A 6,046-nucleotide genomic window follows, 5' to 3' on the forward strand; every position below is an offset into this window, starting at 1 on the left:
CTAAACAAAAAAGGAAGGAAAAGGCGGAAAAGGAAGAAAAAACGAAAAAGAAGAAAATGAGATAGAGGAGAGAGAAAAAAGGAGAAAGAGAAATATAAGAGAGAAAGTTATTAACATAAGATAAAGCAGGAAATATATTGAAAACCTGTGCCACCGACCAAGACTTACAGTGGTTCACGCCCGGGGGGAGGGGGGCACTCAGTAGTAATAATGTGCCGCAGAGGGGACCCCAATTCTTACACTCAAATTTCCGTTCCAAGGCATAGCATCTTTTTCTTATTGAGAAAAAGAACAAAGAAAGCCGCTCCAGAGCAAAGCATTTTCTTCTTATCGAGAAAAAAGAAGAAAGTAATCCGCTCCAAAGCTTGGCATATTTTTCGTTACGCCGTTCCAGTCGCATTGATGTGCTACAATGAGCTGCAATTTTGGTGAAATGCGGCCGCAGAGCGCTGTCCGACCATCGCCTCTGGGCAAGCGCACCCGGGGGCCGTGCCGCCGGGCTAGCTGCATCATGCACGCATGCCCGTTCCATTGGGATGCATAAGCGCTCACATGCTGGCGATCTGTTCCAAGGACCCCGTTTTTTGTCTCGCCCGCGGAACGCCCCTACAACTTTTTTGGCCGAGTGCCCCCCCCCCCCGGTCACGTTTGATTCTAACATCGATGCCGGAGAGAAGGTGGGGGGGGGGGTAATTGTCCAGGGGGTAATTGTTCGGAGATAATTGTTCGGGGGTAATTGTCTGGGGAATAATTGTCCAGGGGTAATTGTCCCGGGGGGGGGTAATTGTCCTCAGGGGGTAATTGTCCGGGGGGGTAATTGTCCTCGGGGGCTAATTGTCAAGGGGTAGTGTCCGGAAGGTGATTGTCTGGGAGGTAATTGTCCTAGAACTGGTGATTAGACCTATTGGTGATTGGACCCATGGCAACGATACCAAATGATTGTTAGCCGAAATGGGTTTGGACAAAGTGATAGCGAACCAACTGAAGTTAGACCAAATGGAACATGGACGAAAATAAGAGTACACCAAGTGATTATTAGACCAATTGGCTATAAGACCAAAGTGTAATAGACGTAATGATATTGGACAAAGTGGATATTGGACCAATTGAAAAGAAATGCAATTAGACTAAATGATAATAAAAAAAACAGCTATAAGACCAACTGGCTATTAGACGACATGGTAATTAGACGAAATGGTTATTGGACTATGTTGATAGTTGACTAACGAATGGTAGACGAAATGATATCAGACCATGCGATAGTGGGGAAAAAGGTAGTAGACGAAATGGCAATAAACCGATAAATATCCATACAAAGAGTAATCCTGATTTCCAAATAATTTCATTCTCTTTCTTGAGTCTCAAAATACTAAGTAAAAGCATATTTCATATCTTATCTGTAGATCGATTCCTGAAGAAAATACCGCTGTGGCATTATGCGTTGCGACATGTGACATTATGCGTTGACAATTTGCTGCGACATTATGCGTTGCGACATGTGACATTATGCGTTAGAAAACTACGACATTCCCGACCTTTCGTTTGAGGACGCGGACGCTTATTTACAACGGTCGTTGACTTTGGAAGGGACTTTTTGGGCCCGTCATCATGGTCGTAAAACTCAGTCCTGCAATGCAAATTGTGTGACATGAGATTTTTTTTTCGTTTCGCATCTGCGACGGAAACATTCAATATGCGTTTCGTGTGCAAAATTCTGGTTGCTACTATGGTAACAGCGATTTATCCGATTGAGGACGACTTTCCAAAGCCACATTTGACTCCTCCTAGAGCTCGAGAGGCCGCCCGGGGGGCCCACTTCCATTGATTAGTGGATACCAGTAGCGACCACCCGTAAAAAGGGACAGAGTGCAAGGGCGCCGGAAGCGGGGGGGGGGGGGGGCAGGGGGGCACTTGCCCCCCCAAATAAAATTTTTTTGGGGGGGCAAAACGAGATTTTGCCCCCCCCACGTGCCCCCCTGAAAGATGAAAAATGATAAATTATTTAAGGACAAAAGTAAATGAAGGCACTTTTCTACCTGAAAATTGTCATTTCCATTGTCAAAAATGAAAAAATTCTGCCCCTGACGGGGCAAATACATTATCATAGTAATTAGTATCAGAGTTAATACAGTGATAACAAGAGAGCGGTGTTGGCTCAGTCGGCAACGCGTCTGCCCGTCGAAGTCGAACCAAAGATCGTAGGTTCGAGTCCACCCTGGGACAAAAAGACAAAAGGACAAAAGTAAATGAAAGCACTTTTCTGCCTGAAAATTGTCATTTCCATTGTCAAAAATGAAAAAATTTTGCCCCTGACGGGGAAAATACATTATCTAGTAAGCCTCGCTTCTTTTGACGAACAGTTCCTCTGTGAAACATAGCTTTGATAAGCCACTTTTCCATCTTATTACAGTGTGATCACGTTTAACCTTTTAATGAATACATTTCAGACTAAAAGCGAATGGCAAATTGATAGTGGTCCACCAATGATTAGGTTTATAATTCTATGATGCTGGCTGTGTCGTCTAACAAACGCGCGGTCGCCCAGAAACGCTCAGACCGGACCCGATATAACTAACGCGCGTGAACACTAGTTACTCGAGCAAGATAAGGAATCTATGTCATAGCTGTCAAGCCCAGAAACCATAACATCTCGAGAAACTTGTTTCAATTATTTCATTTTCAACTAAATATAAATTGAGTTAATACAGTGATAACAAGAGAACCGTGTTGGCTCAGTCGGTAACGCGTCTGCCCGTCGAAGTCGAAATCGTAGGTTCGAGTCCACCCTGGGCGGATGACTGAAGTCAGTGCGTTGTGTGTAAACGTCTCTCCCATGTTTCATAGATGCAGGCTATGTTACAATGGAAAACACTCCGTCCCTCGGATAGGACGTTTAATGGAGGCCCCGTGTAGAGGAGATTCACCACCTTTGCAAGTTAAGAACCCACTGCACTATTCGTATGAGAGTAGGGGGAAACCCCGGTGTCGAGGTCCACCTGCACCCCCCCCCCCATCAGTTATATCGGGAGGAGAGACCTGTGGATCATAGTGATTCAGTTCGCTTTTCGCCTCCCAGGCACAGGTGACGCCAAACAAATAATAACAATTCAGTGCCCTAAAGAAAATACCAAGGTCATTTCAACTCAATATAGACATGTTATCAGAAAATTGCACTCAGAATAATCAAGTGTAGAGGATTATAATCTATAATTTGTAAAAATGGTGAATCCCACTCGAAAGCAACTTAGAGATAATGTTTAGACATGAAAAAAATAAAATCATCTGTGAAAGTGTCTTCTTGAACGGACTCATATTATCCGAGATGTGAATAAAAATATAAAGAATATAAAAAAAAATAGCGTTACAGTAGTGCTCTACTATAAAAAAAATCTTAAAGATATTTTCACAGCCCCGTATTTTCCTCTATTCCTTTTCATTGGCATGATTGGAAGGCGTTTTGTCTGATACTATTTCAGCTCATATATAGCACTTATGCATTTTAGATTCCAAAACTTCTTCCCATTACCTGTTACTAATCAGATCGAGATGGCAGCTATGTTCTCTGGTTCATCCCAGCTTTTGTTATTCATGGACGTTTGCAAAAATATAAAAAAAAAAACCAGGAGTGGGTGGGGCTGCAAGACCTAAATTTTCGAAGAAACGTAAGAGGGAGGGGATTTGTGATGGGGGAGCTTTTGCATTTTCTAGAATGAAATTGAAGGATTTCGTGCACACTTTTGGTGAATTTTGTGAATTTTGCCCTCTCGATCGGCGGCCCCCGGCTGCGTACAGTCATGTTTGTCATCTTAAAGTCTTTAAAAGGCCTATATTACACTGGTTTGAAACAATTTCGTTTGCAATAAGGCTCGTAATTTGCTGGAACTGCGACCCTGGTCGTGAAGAAACACCAGGCTGGGTCAGAAGGGAGGAAACAGAAGGAGCTAAAAGAACTCCAAGACTGTTTAATTCTCAAGAAATTTATTTTTGAATGCACTTAGAAACGCAACTTTTATACTCCATTTTTACACAAAATCCTTACCGTGGGGGGGGGGGGTCCCATAGCCTCTCCCGCTCGATCGCTTCGGTATCTCACGCGGTCAAAAATATTGTGCTCCCTTCGGGATTTTGCCCCCCCAAAAAAAAAACTGAAAGTGTTCCGGCGCGCCTGACAGAGTGGGCAGGTACGTTACGTATATAGGCCTATGTAACGTTATAAGGGTGTCAAAACGATGTTTAAAATGCTGAAATAAGGGATACATATTCAATACTTGTAGGGTTTCACAAGCCAAATAGATGCATTTTCATAATCTGGAAAAGAATTGCTTCCCTTGTTTAGCATGTTTAGGGTACTTTTCGAAACCCCATGGTCGTGCCTGGTATCCACTCATCAATGGAAGTGGTCCCCCCGGAATTTGAATCTAATCCCCATTTCTGGGGAATGTAAAACATAATGCCCCTCACATCGTGTGCGAGAGGCATATCGTTTGTGTATAAGGAGTAAACAAAAGAAACAAAGAAACAAAAGAAACAAAAGGAAACGAGTTCAAAGGTATCGCATATGATGTGTACATATCAACGCATGCGAAATGTTCGGCTGGAGAGGTTGATCTTATCCATGAAATCAATTGCCAGTGATCCACCAATAATCCACATTAAATGTAATATCGATTCGATGGACTGTAATGATCTATATTTAAGCCTTCATTCAGTAAGTTTTTTCTCACTCAATATGTTCTCGATTTGTTTGAAAAACCACTTTCTTCTCCATGTCATAAATCTATTTTAGGTTCTGCATTTGAATATCTCCAGCCATCAGTCGTAATATACATGCATGTATGCGGTACGGGTGTCGCGGAAAGGGATTTTGCACACGAAAAGCAGATTTGTAGGGCCTGTAACCCCCCTGTTAGACAAAGCTTAGCATTGATCGTAGAGCAGTTTTCTACGTTTGATTCTATTGACTGTAATGCACAATCAATCTTAAAAATCAAGTGTATGATTAAGCGTTAACTTTTGTGTTAGGGGACCCTAATACTAGCGTCCGTGATGATTGCGAAAGGTCCCAATTATGCGTTGACTGCGACATTATGCGTCGGACGCTCTTGGCATAATTGGGACCTTTCGCAATCATCACGGACGCTAGTATTAGGGTCCCCTAACACAAAAGTTAACGCTTAATCATACACTTGATTTTTAAGATTGATTGTGCATTACAGTCAATAGAATCAAACGTAGAAAACTGCTCTACGATCAATGCTAAGCTTTGTGTAACAGGGGGGTTACAGGCCCTACAAATCTGCTTTACGTGTGCAAAATCCCTTTCCGCGACACCCGTACCGCATACATGCATGTATATTACGACTGATGGCTGGAGATATTCAAAATGCAGGACCTAAAATAGATTTATGACATGGAGAAGAAAGTGGTTTTTCAAACAAATCGAGAACATATTGAGTGAGGAAAAACTTACTGAATGAAGGCTTAAATATAGATCATTACAGTCCATCGAATCGATATTACATTTAATGTGGATTATTGGTGGATCACTGGCAATTGATTTCATGGATAAGATCAACCTCTCCAGCCGAACATTTCGCATGCGTTGATATGTACACATCATATGCGATACCTTTGAACTCGTTTCCTTTTGTTTCTTTTGTTTCTTTTGTTTACTCCTTATACACAAACGATATGCCTCTCGCACACGATGTGAGGGGCATTATGTTTTACATTCCCCAGAAATGGGGATTAGATTCAAATTCCGGGGGGACCACTTCCATTGATGAGTGATACCAGGCACGACCATGGGGTTTCGAAAAGTACCCTAAACATGCTAAACAAGGGAAGCAATTCTTTTCCAGATTATGAAAATGCATCTCTTAACAAGTATTTGGCTTGTGAAACCCTACAAGTATTGAATATATATCCCTTATTTCAGCATTTTAAACATCGTTTTGACACCCTTATAACGTTACATAGGCCTATATACGTAACGTACCTGCCCACTCTGTCCCCTTTTACGGGGTCGCTACTGGCATCCACTAAT

The sequence above is a fragment of the Lytechinus variegatus genome, chromosome 5, assembly GCF_018143015.1.
Source record: "Lytechinus variegatus isolate NC3 chromosome 5, Lvar_3.0, whole genome shotgun sequence".
In the NCBI taxonomy this organism is placed as follows: Eukaryota; Metazoa; Echinodermata; class Echinoidea; order Temnopleuroida; family Toxopneustidae; genus Lytechinus; species Lytechinus variegatus.